The sequence below is a fragment of the Numida meleagris genome, chromosome 6, assembly GCF_002078875.1.
Source record: "Numida meleagris isolate 19003 breed g44 Domestic line chromosome 6, NumMel1.0, whole genome shotgun sequence".
NCBI lineage: Eukaryota > Metazoa > Chordata > Aves > Galliformes > Numididae > Numida > Numida meleagris.
This window is the reverse complement of record NC_034414.1, coordinates 35,063,612-35,086,331: the sequence shown is the minus strand read 5'-3', so window position 1 is coordinate 35,086,331 and position 22,720 is coordinate 35,063,612. Positions and strand designations below refer to the sequence as shown.

At 36.3% G+C, this 22,720-nt stretch overlaps 1 long non-coding RNA gene across 1 annotated transcript in view; it reads right to left on the bottom strand.

Moving 5' to 3' along the window:
* Positions 2,163-22,720, bottom strand: part of LOC110400948 — a 112,724-nt gene continuing 92,166 nt past the window's right edge. The window contains exon 7 of the long non-coding RNA XR_002440171.1: positions 2,163-15,448. This is a non-coding gene — a long non-coding RNA (uncharacterized LOC110400948). The remainder of the gene's footprint in view (positions 15,449-22,720) is intronic.

Sequence of the window (22,720 nt, the reverse complement as noted above, 5' to 3'; positions counted from 1 at the left end):
AGGTGCAGCTGTGCTGATTGATTCAGGTTATGCAACGTGAAGGTTTGACAGGCCCAATTCCAGTAGTGAGCATACATGTTTCTTTCATTTGTTGAAAATACTGCATTCTGCACTGATGTGGTGCATCCCACACCTAGACAGGCTTGAGCAGTGGGCCCAGGTGAACCTCATGAGGTTCAACAAATCCCAAGTGCAAGGTCTTGCACCTGGGCCGAGACAACCCCCATCACCAATACAAACTTGGGGATGAAAGGATTGAGAGCAGCCCTGCTGAAAAAGATCTGGGGGTAATGGTGGATGGCAAGCTGGACATGAGCCAGCAATGTGTGTACCCAGCCCAGAAAGTCACCCTTATCCTGGGCTTCATCAAAAGAAGCATGGCCAGCAGGTCGAGGGAGGTGATCCTACTCAGTGCTGGTGAGGCCTCACCTGGAGTACTGTGTCCTGATGTGGAGTCCTCAGTACAGGAGAGACATGGACCTGTTGGAGCGTGTCCAGAGGAGGGCCACAAAATGATCCAAGGGATGGAACACCTCCACTACAAGGACAAGCTGAAAGAGCCGGGGCTGTTCAACCTGGAGAAGAGAAGGCTGTGAGGTGACCTGATAGCAACCTTTTAATATCTAAAGGGAAGCTACAGGAAAGAAGGGGACAGACTTTTTAGCAGGGTCTGTGGTGATAGAACAAGAAGAAACGGCTTCAAGATTAAAGGTAGTAGATTTAGGTTGGAAAAAGTCCGTTACAGTGAGGGGAAAAAAAGACTGAGGGGATCTGATAAATATGTATAAATATCTGCAGGGAGACGGGAAATGGATGAAGCCAGGCTCTTCTTGGTGGTGAAGCACTGGAACAGGCTGCCCAGCGATGTGGTTGATGCCCCATCCCTGGAGACTTTCAAGGTGAAGCTAGATCAGGCCCTGGGTAACCTGATCTAGCTGCAGTGCCCCTGTTCATTGCAGAGGAGTTGGACTAGATGACCTTTAAAGGTCCTTTCCAACTCTAAGGATTCTATGATTCTATCCCCCCTAGCAGGCATTTTACAGCAAGAGTCCAGGGCATTAGTACTAAGAACACAGAATGGCCTGGGTTGAGAAGGACCTCAAAGATTGAGTTTCAACCCCCCTGCTGAGTGCAGGGTCACCAGCCACAAGACCAGGCTGCCCAAAGCCACGTCCAGCCTGGCCTTGAATGCCTCTAGGGACGGGGCATCCACCACCTCCTTAGGCAACCTGTTCCAGTGCATCACCACCCTCGGAGCGAAAAACAATATTACAAACTGCACAAATGGCAGTGAGTGTCTCTCTGTGTAGGCAGATCTCTGTAATGCCCAATTTCCTGGGGTGGCTTAAATTGTATTTTGGACTTGGACAGTTTTTTAAACAGTAATTGTGATTTTTCCAATATTAGGTGTGAACCATCGATATCTGACTCATATCAATAATTGGATCCTTACCCACACAACTTATTGGGCACTCTGCTTATAATATTTAAATCAACTATTTCCTTTCTGATACAGAAAATGTACTGTGAATAATTCTGCCATGCAATTTGTGATTGTAATACAGGTTTTCAAAAAATTCCTATTTATTTATGTATCAGATACTACTTCCACTGCATTCCAAAACTCAAGGTATGTCTGTACAGGTTTGAGCAATATTCTGTATATATTTCTTCTTGCCTTTTGGTTATTCAATAGTTAATATAAGCAGAAGGATACAAGTTAAGTTTTTATCTGGAGTGCTGACTGACTAGTTTTCCAAGGGAAAGAAATCAGTAGTATTACATACAGTTTTAAGATCCACAGCACTGGTGATATTTATGATCACATAGTAGGTGTTCATAAATGACTATGTTTGTGTGCATGTAAAGTGGCATTTTATTGAAGAATTTGAGGTGGGTTGCCATGGAGATTAAAAGCTTTGAAATACTATTCACTGGTTCTAGTGTTTGCTGAGCTTGAGGATATTTGTTCCACTATTTGAAACTTTTGTTCTAAGAACAGTTACACTTTTATCTTTATTGCAAAGGCTATTCTAGCAGGCTAAGTAAATAGGGATGTGGTAAGCACATCCAACTTAAAGGAAATAAATGCTGTAGTTTATTTTGGATTAACATTACAATTTTAGTTTCCAAATGCAGTGTCTGAGGCATGGACTCAGATGTGAACGATCCGAATTGTTTATTGCAGTTTCTAACATCCCTTATATACATTCACAAGTTTTCTCTTTTAACTTTCCCACCAGCCTTTACATGTCAACACAACATTCCACCAACAGTCCTTAACTGTGCATGTAGGCACTTATCCAATCAGAGCCATCAGTCGTTCCTAGCCACGCACTCTTCCTCCAATCACAGTCATTATCACGCAGCCATCACACAGCTCACTTGACTTTGCTTTTCTCTTCTTTCCGGAGATGTCCTTGGTTCTCAGCCTTGCCTTATCATGCTGTTTATCTTGCTCCACCTCCTGCTCTGAATAGCCTTTCTTGTATTCCCACATCCAAACTATTAAGATGCTTTTTTTTTTTTTTTTTTTTTGTGGTAGTGTTTCAGGATATTTAGAAGAAAGATGGCAGAAAATAGTTAACTTCCCAAACTTTCTGAAACCCAACCAAGAAAAAAAGAAAGTTCTGATCATCAGCAAATGAAAAATATTTGGTTCAGATGAAAATGATAAAGAAGTGAAAAGCATTGAGTATGTTTACCTAGAGGTTGCTTTTACAGTATTGTGTACATTTTCAACTTTCTTTATATGAAAAGCTATGTAATTTCTGGTGCTTTTTCCTTAAACAATTAGCATAAAACCTTATTGACAAGTTTACCTTCTAAGAGCATTGTTTTCTATATGAGATCATTGATGTTTTATAGTTAGTATGGTTGTTCTAACCAATAAATCAATGAAAATGCTGCAACAAATGCTGCACATGTACACAACATCACACACTCTTTGAATGAGTAATACAGTTTTCATAACAGACTTGAAGTGATGATTATTATCTAGAATTATATATATTTATATTTAAACTGACACTACAGAATTCTTTTGAGTCTTGACAGATATGTGGAATATTTAAATGGAGTAATTGTAGTTACCAGACCTCCTGGGATTAACCTGTTGGAAAGAAAGTGACATTTTGCAAAGAGAAAAATGAATTTATAATGTGGAAAAAAAAACTGAAAATGAGGCTATGGCTTGCCTGTTTATAAGCATTCGGGAGGAAAACTCCATGTTTACATGGAGTCACTAATATGCTGTAGTGATATACTTCACTTACACTTAATTATGGAGGTGCTTAAAAAATATCTTATTGGGATTTGTTTCCCAAAATAGAATAAGCAGCACTGAAAATAAACTTATCAGTTGTTTTGTGTTTGGTATGTTCATGTTTAGGAGTTGATTCTGTGCTATCTATCTGTTGGGGTTTTTTTTGTGTGAGAAATAACTCTACTGAATCAATGTGCTCCATGCCAACACAGAAAGAATATGTCCCAAAGGGAACAATAGCAAATTCTCTGTCGCACAAACTACTTTTTGATAAGTCTCATCCTTTCACTTATTCTCTCAGGCTTCCTCAGATTTTCAGTTAGTTTCTTCAATGACAAACACTGCCTTCTGAACTTTCCTAGATTGGAGTTGAATAAACTTTCAGAATCACCAAATCATTTAGGTTGGAATAGATCTCCTGAGGTCATCTGGCCTGACTCAGCTACACTGACTTAAATAGGTTACTTGTCTGAGTCTTGAGTGGTGGTGATGCCACAACTTAAAATCTTTTCTTTTGTTTGACCATGATACAAGTATTTTTCCTAGCACCTAAAAGGAATTCTCCATGTTGCAATTTGTGTCCACCACCTCTCATCCTATTACTGAACACCCTGAGAAAATTCTGGCTCTATTCTTCCATACTCTCCTATTAAGTAGCTGAAGACAGAAATAAGACCTCCCCTTTGCTTATTCTGTCCAAGACTGAATCTGCTTCTTTCTGCCTCATTTTGTACATCATGTGGCCCAAGCAGATTAGAAAAAATCAGGTTTAAGTGGAAAGACATATCATAAGAAAGCGGTATCTAAGTAGGAGAGAGTTCCTTTAGCAGTTTTCAGAGTCTCTGCTGTCAAGTATATGTCTAATGCAACAAAATAATGACAGCCATAAGCTAGCAGGTTTTACAGGATGTTAGTTCTTGTAGATCGTTCCTCAGTATAAGTCGTGTGGAGAGTAGTACTCTATGGGATGTGAATCTGTTCAATGACTTTTGCACATTGGGCAGAGACCTGCATAGCTGCTAGTTGTTACATGATCTGGAAGGCATGTTTTCAACTCTCCACCATAACCATACTCAGAGTGGACTTGTTCACTCTGTACTAGTTGCTTGTTGACCTATAAGGGTAGATGAGGTAGTAAAGGCACTGAAGGTGATGACAATCCTCCACCCAGACGGACTTACTGAAGAAGGGGGGGCTGATGCATCATAGCCTTGGACAGATCTGTGATGTTTGTTCTTTATCTGAAAGTTATTTATTTGTCATTGTTCTTTTTAACGTATAGTGGATTTCCACACCTAGAGCTCCTGTCAGCCATGGGGAAAAAGGTAAAAGAGGCAGGTGAGGAGATCTCCCACGTCAGTGCTGGCAACCTGAATATGGTAACTGTTTTGTCTCTTCCATGGAATTTTTGGAATAGCATTTGTTCTGCCATTTTGTCATCGACAAGAAACAGGCTCTCTTGTCCTATTCTGGAAAATAAGGCAGAGGTTTAGAAAGCTAATGCAATGGTAGTTTAATTGAGGCCTCTTTCTCTTTTCTTCTTCTCCCATCTGGAGATGTCAGTTAGTGCACATGGAATATGCCCAGTTACATGGAAAGGGATCATTGCCAAAAATTGTAGTGTTGGGCCTGTAGAGACTCTTCTTGTGTCCTAAATAACAAATTAATCAGAAAAGATGCAACCGTGACATCTCTTGAAGAACTCTTGCAGAATTCTAGAATTAAAGGAAATAATGAAAACATACATGTGTAAAAAAAAAAAATAGAGCTGGAAAAAGCTCTTTGTAAATTCTTCTCATTTTACAGTTGTTTTTCAACTTCCAGTTAAACCTGATTTCAAACAGGTTTCAATTGGATGACCTCAGACACTGTCGTATCTTTATTCAATCTTTGTTCCTGTAACTGAAGCATATTATATCCCGTCCTTTCAATGATGAGAACAGAATAGTCACATCTCCACTGTAGCAGTCTTCCTGTTGCAAGACTTCGGTCATTTTTCTTTTATTTTTTAAAAACTAAACAACTCCTTTAGTCTTGACAGATGTTCTAAGTCTCTGATAATTCTTTCTCACTTCCTATAGAGAAAAAAAAAATTCTCTGTGCCTTGATGTGGGCTTCTTAAAGCTGGAGACAGTATTTCAGATTAGACCTTTCCAAAGTTTAGGAGAATAGAAGAAATAGTCCACGTGTCTTATGGCTTATACCTCTGTTTATGCATCCTAGCCTTTTATGCAGCCATAAACAATAACAACAACATAACAATTTGTTCATAGCTGTTATATTTGTGATTTACTGTGTTATAAATAATCCAGTGTAAGTTTGTCTATTGTTTACATGATACTTAATCTTCAATTTGTACTGTGAATCCTGTTTGCCATAGTTTGCAAAAACACATGCTGAGATAGCTAGGTTTTGTAAATAGGCTATACAGTCTTATGATTCTGATGATTTCAAGAGTTTGGAGCATTTTATTCTATGCTTCCTAGAAGCTTTATTTCTTTTACAGAAAAATAATTATTATCTTTATGTAGGCTAAAAGGAAAACTAAGCCATAAGAAACTATGAAATTACAGTTCAGGGGAAACTACATTTATGAGTATCAAATTGACCTCAACTCATGATCTAGAGCATAAAAGAAAACACTGTCTTCCTATGTGATAGAATTTTCAGTTCATTATAACTTCATATACAATATTTTATTTTTTTATTAATTTACTATTATGTATATGTTATGTCATATTCCTTACCATCCTCCAGTCAGTCAGGACACAGTAAGTTATTTTCATCTCTTAAATGCCCTAGATGAATAAATTTATAGCATCTGACTAAAATTAGGTGAAACTCACACATGACCCTCCTACTCTTAGATAGAAAGTATCTATGCTGTTAATTGCCGCAACAAAACTTACAACCTTTTAATTAAATAGAAACATTTATTTGCAAAACAGTTGGCCAGCTATTTCTTGAAGGTAGTTTAATGCAATTCAAATTACAGAATTATTCCTCTTTTCATCATAAATAACAATATTAAATAAGTAAATAAATGACTACATACAAAGTCCCCTTTAAAATATTTGATTCTGTTATCTGTTATCATTTATCTTCATTGGGGTAGTGTCAGCACCTTGTGGTTGTGCATTAAGCTAAGTGTATAATGAGTGACTCATTCTCTTTCTTGGCTTCTCCTCAAGGAGGAGAATTAAATGTGCAGTCATATATCCTGTTTTGGTGGAGTTTTATGTTTTAATTTTTTTGGAGATTTGTTCAGAAGGTTTCTTAATGGTAGAAAGTTGTCAGAATGAAGGACTCAAGGGACAAAGAATTACAGAACAGAACATTATTACGTATCCTAGTAACTATTCTTCTAATTCTGTCTCAGCCTATACAACCACAAAAGGGCATAAGAAGGAATAAAGACCTATTTTCCTTATCTCAAGAAGCTGCATGTGATTCTACAAAGCAGTGTTCGCATTGAGATTCTTAGCTGTTGGAAGCCGTGCTGGACAGTGGGGTCTTCTCACCGGTGTGGAGGAAGGCAGGTAGTGCAATCCCACTTGCAAACTGTCCTAAGGGTTTTCTTTTTGAGAGCTAAACCTTAGGGTCAAGTCATGTTCGAAGAGGGACTGCAATATTCTTTGCTATTCAAGGAGAATGGTGGTACCTACCAAACAACAGATGACAGGTTGTATTTTTGAATTCCCTTTGTTTAAGGTCACTTTGCACAGATACTAATTTTTCATTGATGGTGAGAAGTTAGGCAAGTATGAGAGTCAGTGGGTTGAAGACTGCAGACAGTTCTGCAAAATGCCTGTCTGCCCAGGACCTGTTTTTAAAAGTTTTACTAAGATTTTTGTCATCTTCTGTATTTTGCCTTTTTTTTCATATTTTTGTCTTTTGGATTGTCAGTGTGAAAGAAAGGTGATATTCTAACTAGATACAGTCTTTAGGTAAAGCTTAATAGATGTCTGTTCTTCCCCCACTTTAATCTTACATGTTTTGCTGAAAATGGGGAGAATAAAAAGAGAAAGAAAAGAGGGAAATATTTGCCTAATGTGAAATAGAGAGTTACAAAATGAGCATTCAACTTGAAGAGAATGTCAGGGAACAACAGTACCTTATACTGCACTCTAAAAAATTGTAAAAAGTACAAAGGTTCATAACATATTGTAAAGAAAATTCTTTAGAAATTGCTCTGTTATCTTGGAGGTAACAGACACACCATATGCTGTGTCTGGCAGTTGCTATGGCAACTACTTTTAAAATTTAACATGGGGAAACTGTTGCCTAAAATCTCTATGACTTGGGGCCAAATTTTCATGATGCTGAGCACCAAGGAAGAGTAAAAACGACATAAAGGAAACCTTAAAATATCTTTCCTGCTTGCTTTTGAAATTTTATCTTGAAATACTTTTTCTTGCTTGTTGCAGAAGATTGCATGTCCTGGACTCCTGAGAGCATTCAAAAAGGGATGCATGGGTATGGTGCTTTGGCTTCCTCTGACAATAGGACAATCACAATATCTTAAATTTAAAACTACTTACATAGAAATGTAGGAAAACTTGAATTGTTCACTGAGGCATTTTGTGTATAAATTGTGATATTTATCTGGATGTAGTCTTTTTGTCATTGTTTTTTGTTCTTGGAAGTTCTCACATAAAAGTCAAAGAATAGAAAAACTCTTGAAAGAAATAGATGTGAAGATAACACATCTTAATAATCTGCCAGTACTTTCTTTGGACAAAGTTTCAGGCTTTGAACTATGTTAGCACCATTCCACCAGCCATCTGCGTAGTGCACTTCTGGAGGAAAAGAGGCTGAAAATAACAGGTAAGTATGTTTCTACAAAAAAATTAATGCAAATACAATTGAAAAGACCTTCCCCAAAGAAGGTCTATTAGGCCATACTACAGTAAATGCCATTACAAATAAGCCCAGGACCTTAGTAACTGGGTTTCTGTGGCCAAGTTGCATCATCAGTCCTACCTTATCTTCATACCTTTTACAGCACTTCATAGAGGAATCTGCAAAGGTAGTACTTAATTTAACCAAAATACAATAGTAATGTACTGTAGCTGTTAGCAAAACGATCCATGCAAATTGCATAATGTAGCCTGGAATAATTTATTAATGGACTGAAACAAAAGTCACTGAATTGGATGGATTCTGTCTGTAGCCTTCACCAGACTTTGTTTCAGGCTCTGCTCATGATGCTGACCTTCTATTGATACATATCAGATTAATCATTACTAAAAATATCTCATGTTTTGAGCGCATATCACATAACACCAAATTTTTAAAACAAGATTTTTTAAAAAAGACTTACACATAAAAACCAACCAAAACAGACACAACTTAGATTATGTTATATACTTGAAAGAAAGCTTAATTGATCTCAAAAGGAATTATTTCATGCTGGTAGGTCACATAGTGTTAAGTACTTTCTGTAAGTTCCCTCTCCAAAATATTGTATCCTGAGAGCTATGATTTTCTGTGAGAAAACTGTGATTTTCTCCATCGCCAGCTCCCACAAAACTATCAGTGTGTTTATTCACTAGAAAGAGTTTAAACTTCAAACCTATGTTGACAGTCCACTCAGTGCTCTTGGAGTGGGTTACATTTTTTACATTGTAAATAAATGCCTATCTTTAAATGCACCCTGTTTAAGGGCATGGATCATTTTTCTGTCTCCAACTCTTCTTTGTCTGCCACTTATTGGTGACACCTTAACTTCTTGCAATTTTTTTTTTTTTAAATGAACAGAAGCAATGGAGAAGGTTAAGCTGGCTTGCAAATAATGTGATATTGACTAGATTATGAAAATGGAATGTACATTTATTACCTGATAAATTCTTAATACATAAGGATCACAAATGAGTAGTTGGGAGAAAGTGTGGAAAAGCTTTTCTTTTTTGTTACAAATCCTCTTTAAGTTTTGGGCATACAGTTGTAAAAGGCCCAGAGTTTCACTGAAGGAGACGAGATTTAATGTGGCAGAGCCAGCTGTTAAAATCACAGCTGGTTTCTGGACTGCTAATAAAAATGCTGCTTAGCACATTTTGTTCTTAGCTGCTGCTTCATCTGCAGGGATACAGTGGTTGGGTCCTTCTCCTCTTTTCCCTGCCTATGCAAATTTGGATCTGGAAGATCCTGCTATTTCTGTGAGAAATATATTCCTTGCTGACTGCTTGTTCCTAATCCTGACTTCCATCCCTCTCCCTGTACTGTCTGACCTTCTCTACAGTAATGCTCAGAATTTCTGGAGAAGTTTGCTCTGCAGTTCATTTCTGAAGGAGTTATACATGATTTTGCCACAGATCTGGCAATTCTGTAAACTGCTTCTAAGTATTTACTTGCAAATGCCAAGACGCTGCTGAGTATACATTAAGGCACTGATGTTCACAGTATAGCTGATAGCTAGTGGAAATGAATTAATCTGTATTGACACATTTGGAAGTTTCACATCTTTTTCCACTTAACATGCTAACGTGATAATTGCTAGACTGATGATTTTTCCAGTGACACGTCTCCTTTTGTCAATATTTAGAACTGTGTATAGAAAGCTTATCTATCACACCTGGCTAATTTTCACTTAATTTAAAAATAAATGGAACATGTTTAGTTTGCAAGGTTAGCAGAACAAAAAGAGGTTTTTATAAACATCTTTCTTGAAACATTCTTTGAAGGTTAGGAACAGATAATGACAAAAGATACAAACTCTGGCTGAAATGAAGGTAGATTCTGCAAAACAGTCAATTATTTTAATGCCTAAATAAATCTAATTGAATATTGAAGGTGAAACTTCATTTCATTTACCTTTTAATGCAAATAAAAGCACATATAATGCCAAATAAAAATAGCAGTAAATACTCAATAAAATCTAAACAATTCATTCATCTGGCATTCTTTTGCAGCGTTTATTTGTTGCACACTGTTAGTGATTAGGTAAGATTTTGTCAGGGAATGAATATCAGCACTAGTATTTTGAGTACTTGAAGAAACTGAAAAACTGTCTTAGCCTTAGTTTTGTTCAGCTTCAGTGTTATTTGCAGGACTGATACACAGGAATGAGAGTGACCAGACAGATTTGCAAGAATAGGTATCACAACCTTCTTTACGATTAATTATTTCCAGTATTACAAACTTAAAACCTAAAAAAAGTTTTTGTCTTATGCATTTTTATGAAATCCAGGAGTCTTTCTTTGCATGATCAATCGTTATCACAGCCTTGCTGTCCAACTACATGCTTGTTGATATACTTTCAATTTGCTGTGAAGTGCATGGTACAACTTGTGCTGAAACTTGGAAATTGACTGCTTTCACTGACACTGCATATTTGACACAGTGCTTCTTTGCTGAAAACCTCTTCCCTAAATTATAGCTAATTCTGTGTGTCTTAGAAATTCTGAGCATTGCCATTTGGCTATACTCATGTTCCATTTTAATTCCCATTTATTATTTTTTATTTAACACATTATTTCAGGTATTATCTCTCAGCAAATTGTTTTAATTAACTCTTCAGAGAGTTGCATTTGCTTATGAAATGTCTCAGACATCTTGTCTTTGATCAGATTTCAGGCATTCTGTATGTCACTGTTTCTGCTTATTCAGCTCCATATATGAGGGCTGCTCGGAAAGTAATGCCTCCTATTTTATTATGTTGGCCCAAGATGTCAGAGGTGGATGGTGGTGGTATGACAGTAGAGGTTGAACTTTCCCACGAGTATTCCAGAGGCATTACTTTTGGAGCAGCCTACATACTTCAACATTCTTGTGCAAGCCTTAAAAATCAGAAATGTCATTAAGTGGAAAGAAAATGTGCTTTTGCAATCAACAGTCTTGAGTGAAATATGCTGAACTGTACTGAATTGTTCTGTCTTGCTAATCTTGCAAAGGACTTTGGAAGTCTCTTTGGTACTGCTGAAAGGTTGTATCATGGCTTTACTATACCCTGCAGACACAGCTGAGTATCTGATTTTCTAAGTGGGAGTATGTTTTTTTTTCCAGAAAAATCAGGAAATATTGCCTTCATTTCTTTCAATTATCTGCATGTTTCCCACTCAGACTAAGAGATTCAGATGGCTTACTTTTTGACAAAAAAGAGCAAATTCTCCTGGTCCCATAAATTAGAAATGCTGGAATATCTGCAGAATGCCAGTTACTTAAAGGTCAGGATTAGAACTGACTTGTACCCTTTCACAGGACGGTGCCCATGAACTTCTAGAAGCAATAAAACTAAACTGCAGCCCACACAATCAACTTTCAGGTTATCACAGTCCTGTGATACATGGTTCATTTCTGTGTGTTTTATCTGTTAAAATTATTTGCATGTGTGAGAATCTGAGGATTTGTTGGAATAAAGAGATAAATTCCTAGGTTTCATGTTTCTCACATAAATTTAAGATATGGTTTAGATTTTCACAAGTTTTAAAAATGAAAATTAAAGTCTAAAATATCATTATTAAATATATTTTAAAATTATTGCAATTCCGATCCCAAGACCAAGTACAGGGAACATTTGATAATGCTTGAATGCTTGTAGTTGATAATGCTGTGAAGCAGGGTACAGTTTTGCCAAATCCATGCCACTTAGAACTACCAAATTTCTGCATGTGCTTATTCTTCTGTATGTGTATTTGCACAGAAGGAGAACATTAGGACTGTGGTAGAGAAATACATAAAAACAACAGAAACTTGCTTTGCGTTAAGACTGGACAGTGTTATAATCACCCTCTACAGCTTTGGGAAACAAAACTCTTGGTTTTGCATTTAAATCTGTTTGGCAATATGCACTGTGTCTCCCAGCCACTTGGCTATTTGTAGAATTTGCAGTATTCATGGGGTTTGAAATACTTTAAAACAAATTGAGCTGAATGGGGATCTTAAACCATTTCCTGATTGGTGTGTCTTCTAGCCCCTAATGTGCCTTTCTAGGTCTTAGTTATTTCCTTTTCATAAAAAAATAATTGCTCTTAAAAATGTCTGGTTGGATTTCTTTTGTAAAGAGAGCTGAACTGAGGAGCTCTAGGCAGATTAACTGGACTGCTTCGTTTAGTAGGCTCTCTGAGCTTTGAAGAATGCTTCAAAAGTATGGAATAAAGCTCTTTTTCTTCTATTTTTACATGGGCTAACAACTTCCCAGTCTTTTAATTTGCTGTCCTGTTGCATTAGAGTTCATTATCTTTGTGTTACAGTTTAGTAATTCTGTCTGAGTTTCTATCCTTTCTCTCTTCTGAGTCCCTGCTGAAAATGGCAATACAAGTAACACAGCAGAAGCTTGTATACAGAAGAAGATATAATGAGAATAGCACTTCTCGTGGGAATTAAATGCTGCATCGCAGGGTTTCATTTGCAAATATCTGCAGTGGAAAAGCATATTTAAAAGTGCATTCAAGATTCCCTGTTTGGAGCCTCTTCTGTACTATACTTGCACTGTTCACGTTATAAAATAAGGGATGCAGTTTGAAGTTTGTTGAGGATTAGATATGCAAATTCAGAGGAAACAAAGTCTGAACATGATTTTAGGGTACAGTAAGGGCAAGAGTGACTTTAAATCTACAACAGAATTCAAAAGCAATTTGCAAATATTGTTTAATAATATCTGTACTTTAGAACTGAGGAATTCAAGGAGCAAAAACTTCAAGTGACTTGAAGCTGTCAAACATTTTTTGCCAGATAATGGCAAACAACAGGTCTTCAAATAACAGTTCCTGTATTCCTCTGGGAGATCAGAAGACTTGAAATGAGATGATCGTATTGGCTTTGAACACACATTAGTTACGAGAAGTCCAGATGAAGTTTTTTGCAACATAATAAAAGATGGAGAGAATATATATGGATAGTTTTTACATGGAACTGCTGCTAATTCGGTGAAATGACTAGCTATTGTCATAATTAAATGTATTTAGAGAGTTACTAACTGGAAAAAAAAAAAGGATAGATTGTGTGGAAAAAATTACAGTGGCTCTTGTATGAGATGAGTTCCCTGTGACCTTCAAAGCATTTTCAATCAAACCCTTTACTTTTTTAATATGAAACTTTGGAAAAGCTTAAAATGTCAATGTAGGTGTTTTTTCTTTTAATGACAAAGAATGCAAAACTTCAAGAAAGGTAATCTTGACTTTCAAAGAAATCTTGTCAGTACCATTGATGTCAGTATCAAAAGAAGTTAATAATTATCTGAAGAAAACACATTTCTCTTAGTTTCTTTTTTTCTCATACAAAATTTCTCAGGTTAATCACAGAAGCTGATCTGCAGGGGTATGTACTGTACACCTTCACTTTTGCAGCACGCTGTCTAAATGCTACCAAGATTCATACAGACAATTATAGCATTATACCTTCTCTGGCATGACTAAACTTACGTTTGATAGGCTGAAAAAAGAAAAACCTAGTAGTTATCTTAAACGTATATTTCTTATATAATTATACCTAAGTAATGGGCTGCCTTTTCAATATCTATAGGTCGCATGCTTGGCCATGTTGTATATCATTTAAAGGAGACTACAGCAGATATTGAAAGTGAGCAAGAAACCTATAGAAAATTGTGAGAGAATTTCACTTCTATATGATTAGTTTTTACTTGTGAGAAATAAATCTCAGCATTGCTGTTAAATGTCATGTGCATTTATTTCAGATAGAATGGGCTCTTTTTTGTGGAGAACTCATACTGATTTTGATCTGTATTCCACTTCTGAAAGCTGTTAACTCATGAAGCTTCCGGAGGACTTCCCAACAAGAGTTTACTTTCTAAATGAATTGCCATCAAGATCAGTTCGGAAAATCTAGATGATCAAAGAACTAAAAATGCCTTACTGCAAATGAAGCAGTGATCATTCTTTCTTTTCTATGATGAAGAAATGAAATTCTAATACAGTACTTCCCTTTGGATGCTCTTTAAAATTTCCTTCAGAATGCAGTAGGATAGTCCTGCCTACACACCACTTTGGTTGGAATTGTTCATGATGATGCAGACAATGACATCTTAGATTCTGCTCAACAGGAATTATCAGCGGAATAGTGCACAGCAACATTTATTCATTTATTTATTATGTTCCATTTTACAGAAATTTTTAGGGTTTTAAAGCTTAAAAAGGCACATCTTTTTGCCTATTATGTTTCTTTCAAAGCTACATCCATGAGAAGTAAAAGGAGCTTGAAAATGCTATAAATCCAAAATTTTTCACATACTAATTTTCCCTTCTTTGGATTTTTCATAAAGACAAATTAGGCAGCACATTTCTGTGCCTTAGTTTCCTCAGCTGGAAAAGGAGGGGAAAAAAGACGCTGTGCTAACTCCCACATATATTTGGTGGATAAATGCATTTGAAGAGCTTGTATAGAAAGCTTTACATGAGGATATTTACAATAACCATTGCTTTATTTTGCCTGAGCTCTCATCAAAAGAAACACAGGGTTAATTCTGGAAGCTAATTCTTGGAGTTATGCTGTTGTATGAATCTAACCTTGGTGTTATTCAGTGCTATGTTCTAAAAAACACCACAGTTTTTTTCAAAATAGTACTGCAAAGTAATTACAATTGCCATAGAGGCAGGAGCTAAGCAATTAAATTCTCCATAGGTGTCGCATGTAATTGTTCCTAGCGAATCAGAAGATTAAACAGGGCAACAATGCACAGCACAAGATAGCCTAAACTTAGTTTTTCCTGCAGAACTGCAAATAGTAGCAAATCAAAAGGCTGTTCTCCTCAATTACCACTGTATGAGGCATCAAGCTAAAAGCAGGCTCACTCTGTAATGTTTTCTATACAACTACAGTATGTACATACAATGCAAGCCTTTATGCACTACCTAATAGACAATATTATACACACAATTATTGCTAACTTTCATTTTACAGGGAGAAATCACTGGTGAGCCTAGGAAATTGGCCTCTCAGCTTCCCTGCAAGCAATATGTTGACTAAACTAAGGGAACAGTTTTACTTCCTGAAGCCAGTAGAGACTATTTATACTTAAACACATTTCTTCACAACTTACAGTATGTTGTATTAGGTGAGAGTCTGTGTGCTGGATGGACTGCAGTCTCTGCGAGGTTTGCAAGCTGGAGCTTGTGGAGCACTTCAACAAGTTTACACATTTCCTCTCTCCCTTTATTGGGAAATCAGCTACCCTGCTGATCAGGAGTCCAGCTGGGACTTGAACTGAAGTCATCAGAAGTCAAGAAGCTGGAACAATAAAAGTGATGCAGGCTTTGGGAAGGAAATGGACATTCTTGTACTTCATCGTAATGTAGTGGTTCAATCAGTAAATATACATATATATTTTGCTCAGAGCCAAAATAAGTATCAGTGCAAGACAAAATATCTGTCATCCGCTTTTGCCAGGATTTTATAGTTTCACGTCATTGTTTCTTTAATCAGATTTTCAACAGCTGTAAGGCAGCAAGCTATCCCAGTAATGAGTTCTTCCTATTGTAGGTTAACTGCTTGTTGAGATTTCCATTCAGCTGGAGAAACCATCTTGCTCTCTGACATGTTTTTACCGATTTTATCAGTGTTACTGGATGCACTGTGCACTGAATTAGAATTGGCAGCTATATATTTTTAGTGAGAAAAATGGGAAATGCTTCTCATGAAATTCTTGGGAATTCACGTGCTGTCTATGAGGAAAAACTGATGCATAAGATTTAATGATTCACACATCAGAAGAAAATTATAAATCAACTTTCCTATCTATGAAATATTCACCTGAGGCATTAACAAAGGAAATGGTGTTGCGAAAATCCTCTGAACATACAATTATTCATGTTGTTATAGCAAGTATTATTTTAATTACTGTACAAAGTCACCAGCTGACAAATGGATTTTAACTTTCAGCATATTAACTTGCTTTATCTATAAACTGAAATAACTCAATTGTACTAAAAATAACTAAGAAAATGCATTTTATAAGTCTTTCCCTTAGGAATATTAATACAGGAAATAATGCTTAGCTTGATCTTACGCTAATAAACTGCAAAGCTGAGAAGCAAGAGTGGGAAAAATGACTTTGTCAGTATATTATCTGAAGGATGGAAAGTGAGATAAGCCGATGTAGTTTAATGCCAGTAACCACAAAGATGCACAGTTTCAAATTCTATAATGACAGAAAGAAATACATTAGAGTACATCAAACTTTCGTTAATTACAGTCCAATAGGCAATCTCACCCATCTAGAAAGTATAGGTGCTATCTTTGCAGCCCATAGTTATGGAATCTGTTAATTCAACTTCTTGAAAAGATAGGAATTATAGTGTGAGCCCTCAAACCATCACAGTCAAGCCAGGTGAGGGGAAAAAATGAATTCTCTAAAGCAGCTGATATTTGCTGTCAGTTAATTAAAAGGTAATGTCCATAATCCACATTTGCATTAGTAAAAGGCAGGTAAAAGGATAAAGAGAATCATTAAGGAAAAGAGAATCATCAAGAAATACGGTAGCCAAGGTAACATCAGGTTTTTGTGGAAATGAGATGCACACTTTTTGCAACCATTTTATTAGTGATGATCACTCTACGCAAAACACAGACCTTCATTAAATGTATCAGCAAAGAAGTTGCATCTATATTTATTCTACTCGAAATGTTTTAAACACTGCAGAATGAGCCAGGCTAAAGTTGAAATGCAATATAGATTTTTTTCTTTCTGATTTGTATGAGGTGGTAAGCCACTGTAAATCTACAAACAGTAGAAAGAGAAGAAATGGAAAATATACTAATAAAGATCTTGCAGTGAAACTCTCTCAATGACTCAATGTTTCAGTCTATTTTCATTCAAATATAGCTTGATTTGTAGCTGTTTGTACAGTTATTAATAGTTTAATTTTATTAGTTCACTGCTGAAAATCCTGATTTACATCTTGTACAATAAAATGGTGAGTCAGATTCAATCACATATTAGTCTCAATTACTCTAATGCAAAATTGAAGGTGACGTCAATGTTTTTTGACATTGAACATACAAAAACCATTCTGAAAATCAAAATTTTGAGTTGTGTCTTGAGAAAAGTAGACCTCAAAAGGCATAACTTCACTCAGACTTTCACTTTGAAAGCTGATGGAATGACAAAATCCTGTTTTCAGTGAAACTATAACTAATTATGGATTTACGCTATCGTACATTTTAGAAATGTAGCTTGTAGCCATCTGATAAAAAAAGGTAATCCTGAAAATACAGGAGGAGCATTTTAGGATGAGAAATAGTCTAACTTGTGTGCTGAATAGTTATGTGGGAATTTGCTGCAGTAATTACCCTCCTATCATTAGTGACAAGTAATTGCTATAGCAACCCCACTGCCACCTGTCTCACACACTCTTTCTCTCTCTCTCTCTTTCAAACACACACACTCGCACACTCTCTCTCTCTGCATATTCATAGTATTGAAACAAAAGCAGAAAAGCTAGTAGCTTAATGTCACTTATTGAATCACTGTTTTTTCTAATCAACAAAATATAACCTCCTCCTCCCTTGCCAACTCCTCATAAATATTTATTAAAAATAAAATGTTTGTGTTGTAGAAAATAGTGCTGTTCAACCAAAGTATCTCAATTCAGCATTAATTCTCTGAGAGAAAAGAGAACTCTCACAGCTTGAGTTCCTTTTTGCTTTATTGCTTACACTGGGCCTGAGACTGACTTCACAGGTATGGATGTGAAGTCTAACAAAGACAACCATATAATGTATGTAAAACTGCTTTGGTATTCACAGCCAGGGCAGCTGAAATTAGTTTTCTTTCCTTTAAACTCATCTAAAAGACCACCTAAATCTGTTTTCTGTGGCATTCTGTCAGCACCAGGCATCACATGCAAGCACTTACAATTTGTACCAAATATTTTAATCTCGTAAGCAGTGGGTGGTGACTGAAGAAGAGATAGCAAGGTTTCCCCATGGCATCACCTCACCCTGGTTCCAGTCCTCTGTTTTGCTACTGCTCTTGGCAATATCAATGGAACCTGACTTTGAAACCTTTAAATAATCTACATGATACCAGCTTGTTGTATTTGAAAATACTAGATATTTGCTGTACCCTATGTTTAGGCAGTGAAAGAAGAGGTGAGAACTGTTACCAATCCTTTTCCTCGATAGCTTCCAAAACCCCCGTCTTGCACCCACAGTTACAAGCACTCTCCATAGTGTGATGCTCCTGTTACATCAGCATAGGATATAAAACTGGCTAAGAGCTTTATCTCCACTAGATGTCCCCAACATACCAATAAACAGGGTTTAGATGTACAAAATTTACAATACTAGATCTCTCTCTAACCCTATCATTCAGCATGTACAAATGTGAAGATGAAATAAAACAGCATTTTAAACATGAAGGAACAGTAAGGAAATGCAAGAACAGCATGCCTTGACATAAGCCATTTGTATCCCATGTGCTTATTCCACATCTTGTGATCAAAGGAGACTATTCATATTTCATTCTTAATATACGTTTGTTTTTTTTTTCTAATTTAGGACATATATTTTCTCAATTTGTTCACTGATTTTATTCTTAACACTGCTGAAGAAGAGAACGAAATCCCTACCAAATTGCAGTGGCAATTTGTGGTTTTTTGGATGAACAAATTATATGAAATATTATTTCAGATAAAATCATGAATTGAAAAAGTAAATCTATGCTATATATTTATGGAAATGAACCTTACAGTTTTCTGATTTTTGCTAAATAGAAAATGGATTTTAAAAAAATATCAGTGTAGTAGTCTTAATTTTAAGATTACATTACAGCCTTTTAAGGAGGGCACTGTAAGGCATGTGCCCCCTAACTCCATAGAATAACCCACAGACATCTGCCAGCAATTGGAATGTTTTGTCTATTTTGTTTAGAAACAAACAAGAGGAAAACTGTTTGCAATCAGCTTTTAGAGCGGAACGGTTGGCTTGTCTTGTGAAGTATAGGCAGACTTCAGCTTTCAAGAAGGAAATCCGTGTACTGTCCCTTATACTATTTGTCTCATCTATTTCTGATTAAATTATTCATTCTTTCTATCTCAAGACAATATGGCCTGTCAAAATACAGGGTTTGCAAGCACAAAGTAGTATTCATTTTGCAGACATTTGCAGTTGTTCTGTGCTAGATCTTTAAGTTGTATACATTAATCATAGAAACTTGTTGGTAAATTACATCTTATTTTTGTCACCCATGCGTCTTGAATTATTTCACATATTTGAGAATTAAATGGCCACTTATACTGTAATGGAAAATTTGTACCTTTTAACAATTGGGAATAATTTAAAGACAAATGAACAACAACAAAAAAGAAAATGTGAAACTTAACATGTGTCTCAAAAACTTTACAGTAAGAGTTATAATGCTAAAATTTTAGTACTGTAAATTGTTACATGACATACTGATATCCCATAAGAATTTTTTCTTTTCATCAGAATATCGATAACGTTATCAAGATTAAAAAAGATAGGTTACTGAAATTCACCCCCTTTTTTAATATATTGTGTGATGTTATTTATCAGTTTTGGACATTCTGCTCACTGAATATCAATACAAAGAGGTAAAAATGTTAAATGTGCTGAAAATCATGTGTTATAAAAACTGAGTCTTAACATTAGAATACATTAATATAAAGTTCACATCACCTCACATTATATCACATTAGTATCAGAGCAACCTCATATTCTTTATGCTAGGGCATAATTTCAGATTCATCAGCCTACAGACAGGAAAGAAATAGGTTTTCTACATATTTTGCTCTATTCTCCTTCCAATCCTCTCCCAGATTTCCACCAACGATAAGTCAGAACCTAATCCCAACAGATGCACATTGTTTTAAAATTGTTTGATGTTTCCTTTCACCCTTGCAGCTAACTATTAACTTAAGATGAAAAGGAGATAAAGAGTGTGTTTAAATATCCATCAGAAAAAATACTGTGCTATGAATGAGTTGCAAGAGATATATAGCACCCTACCACTGTACTCTTCACACTGTCAGTACATTCAGCCAGTGCCCAGTACTGTGACACACTAAGAGCTTCTTGTAACACTGCTCTACGATAAGTTGAGACTGTTTAACTTTTTATGAAAAATACCTGTCCTATGGATTCAGACCCCTACCTGGCGTCCCTCAGAAAAACAAATTCCAGAGATTTTCCCGAAACTTACTTGAACAATTCATTCCATTATTTCTGTGCTCAGCTCAGTAATGAAGATGCATTTATAAAATTTACCTCCAGAACATCAGTGCGCAACTAAAGACAAAAATATGTGACGGTGAGCATTAAAATCCAGTAACTGGTCAAGAGTCAAGTATTTAGTAGCCCATGAACTTGTTATTTTTGCCCCTCCAACTTAAAGCTTGACCTCTTCCTTGCACTAATGTAACAGCTACCAGAGGAGGAGGCAGGAGTTTCCTAGGGTTTATTCTAGGAGATTGTATTCTCATATCATCAATCAATGCTTGCAAGAAAACTCACGACAGTGCTTCCTTATTTGTTGACAGAAAAAGTATTTGCAGCTTTTAAGTCCATGGGCAGAAAGGGTGGTTATTTCTCTAATGTAATAGAAATAACAGAAGAAAATATCCAGTTCACACCTGACTGTGGGTTTTGCAGACCTAAGGATCATTCTATTAAAGTCAAAGCCCATTAGCAGTGTGTAAACAACATCTTAGACACTGACTGTTCATGTTGAATATATTTTTAAATGTTTTCCGTTTTCATTCAAGGCAGAAATGTCAACACTTTTGCCAGACAGTAAAGGGCAGACATTAAAGGGTGCTACAATCTTGAGGCTGCCATCTGGTATGTTTGAGTGCCAGTCCTGATGGAAAGGAGAGGTGATACTTAAGAAGGATGCAAAAGGATAGGCAGTGGGAAGGATTGAAGGGGGAGAGGCTTTGTCAGGAATTTCTGTTGCTCTTTCACATTAACTTTTCACTAAAATCTTGCACATAAATGATAAATTTTTTTTGTTGTTCTGGAGATGAAGACTGCTGACCTCTCAAAATCTGCTCGTTATCTTATGAAATCTCAGTGCCTTATACATGTGATTCAAATACAAATAAAGGATTCGTGGCATTTGTAACATCTTCTACAGAAGGCATATTGATGGGGATTCATGAGTCACAAACAAATTGCACATGTGAAAGCAAACTGTATTGGAACACATTGCACTTCCATCCAGAGGCTGCTTTATGAAGCTAAATACTATGGCTTACTCATTAGGGGTGAAAACTGTATTTTAAATGGTAGTGGACTGTATTCTCTGACACAAACGGATGAGGAAAGTTCTTCTTTTCCTCTGTGGCCAAAACATGGGAGAAGTACCGCCATCCCAGTAGTGTGGAAAAGGTTTGAGAATCCCGGAGAATGGAGACGGTGTTCTTTCCTCACCACTGTACTTATGCTTATAGGACATTCCAAAGTCGTTCTCAGGTAAGTAGGGATGGGGGGAAGTCATAATGTATTTTATCTTTTCTTTTAAAGATCAGTGGTTGTGTTTCCCTTTATGGCCAACCACTTTCATCCTTAAAGCATCAAATCTACAGTTACATCCAGAGACATTTGGTGAGTTTCTGGAGTTCTAGCTGTGATCACAGATAGTTGGAATAATTTTGCCCCAAACTTGGAAATTATTTGCCAGATACTAACCATTCATTCCACTAATGAAGGCAGATGGATACCAAAAGGCAAACCACTTTTTTCTAGAAAAGAGTTGTCCCTTACAATATGGTAGATCAAAATATTCAGAATAAATTGTACTTCAGTAGATTGAGATACCTAACTGGATACTTGTATATTACTGTTATAGCTGGAAGAAAAGATAACAAATACAGAAAGCATTAGACTAAGAAGTTAGTTGTGTAAATCAGATCAAAATCAACAGGCTACTTGGTCCTACAAACTTAACCATTAAAGACAGAGGTTTCCATTTTGATTTCTACCTCAAAAACTGAGTTTAAATATCTCCCAATATAGGTCATTTGGTAAATGATGCAAAATTGACTGGTAAGTTAGTAGCAATCTGCAGATTATTTCCATCTCTTTGCAGACTGATCATATTTTTAAAGTGAAAATCTGGGGTGTTGTGTTCAGGGGTTCTCAGGGAAACATTCTGCCACAGGGAAAAGGAAGCTGCCCAGGAATGTAAAGAAAAAAAAAAGGCCACCCTTCATCTCACTTTCACTGCTAAAATAGAAAACTGGGACAGTTTGTAGTAAGGACAAGTTGGGATAAATTTTCATCACTGCATCACCTCTTCTGTGTCTCCACTCCCAATCTCATTCATTCACATCTAGCTCAAGTCTTGACCTCTTGTGTCAACATGAATACAAACAATGTCAGTTTTGACAACACAATTCAAACATTCTTAACTCAGAATCTCTTGTGATTTTCCAGTCATTAGCTTAAGGATCTCTAACAGAATTTAAGCTCTCACTTCAGAATACATCCTCATTTCACAATATGATTTCTTCTTCCTCCTTTTCCATCATTTTGCTCTCA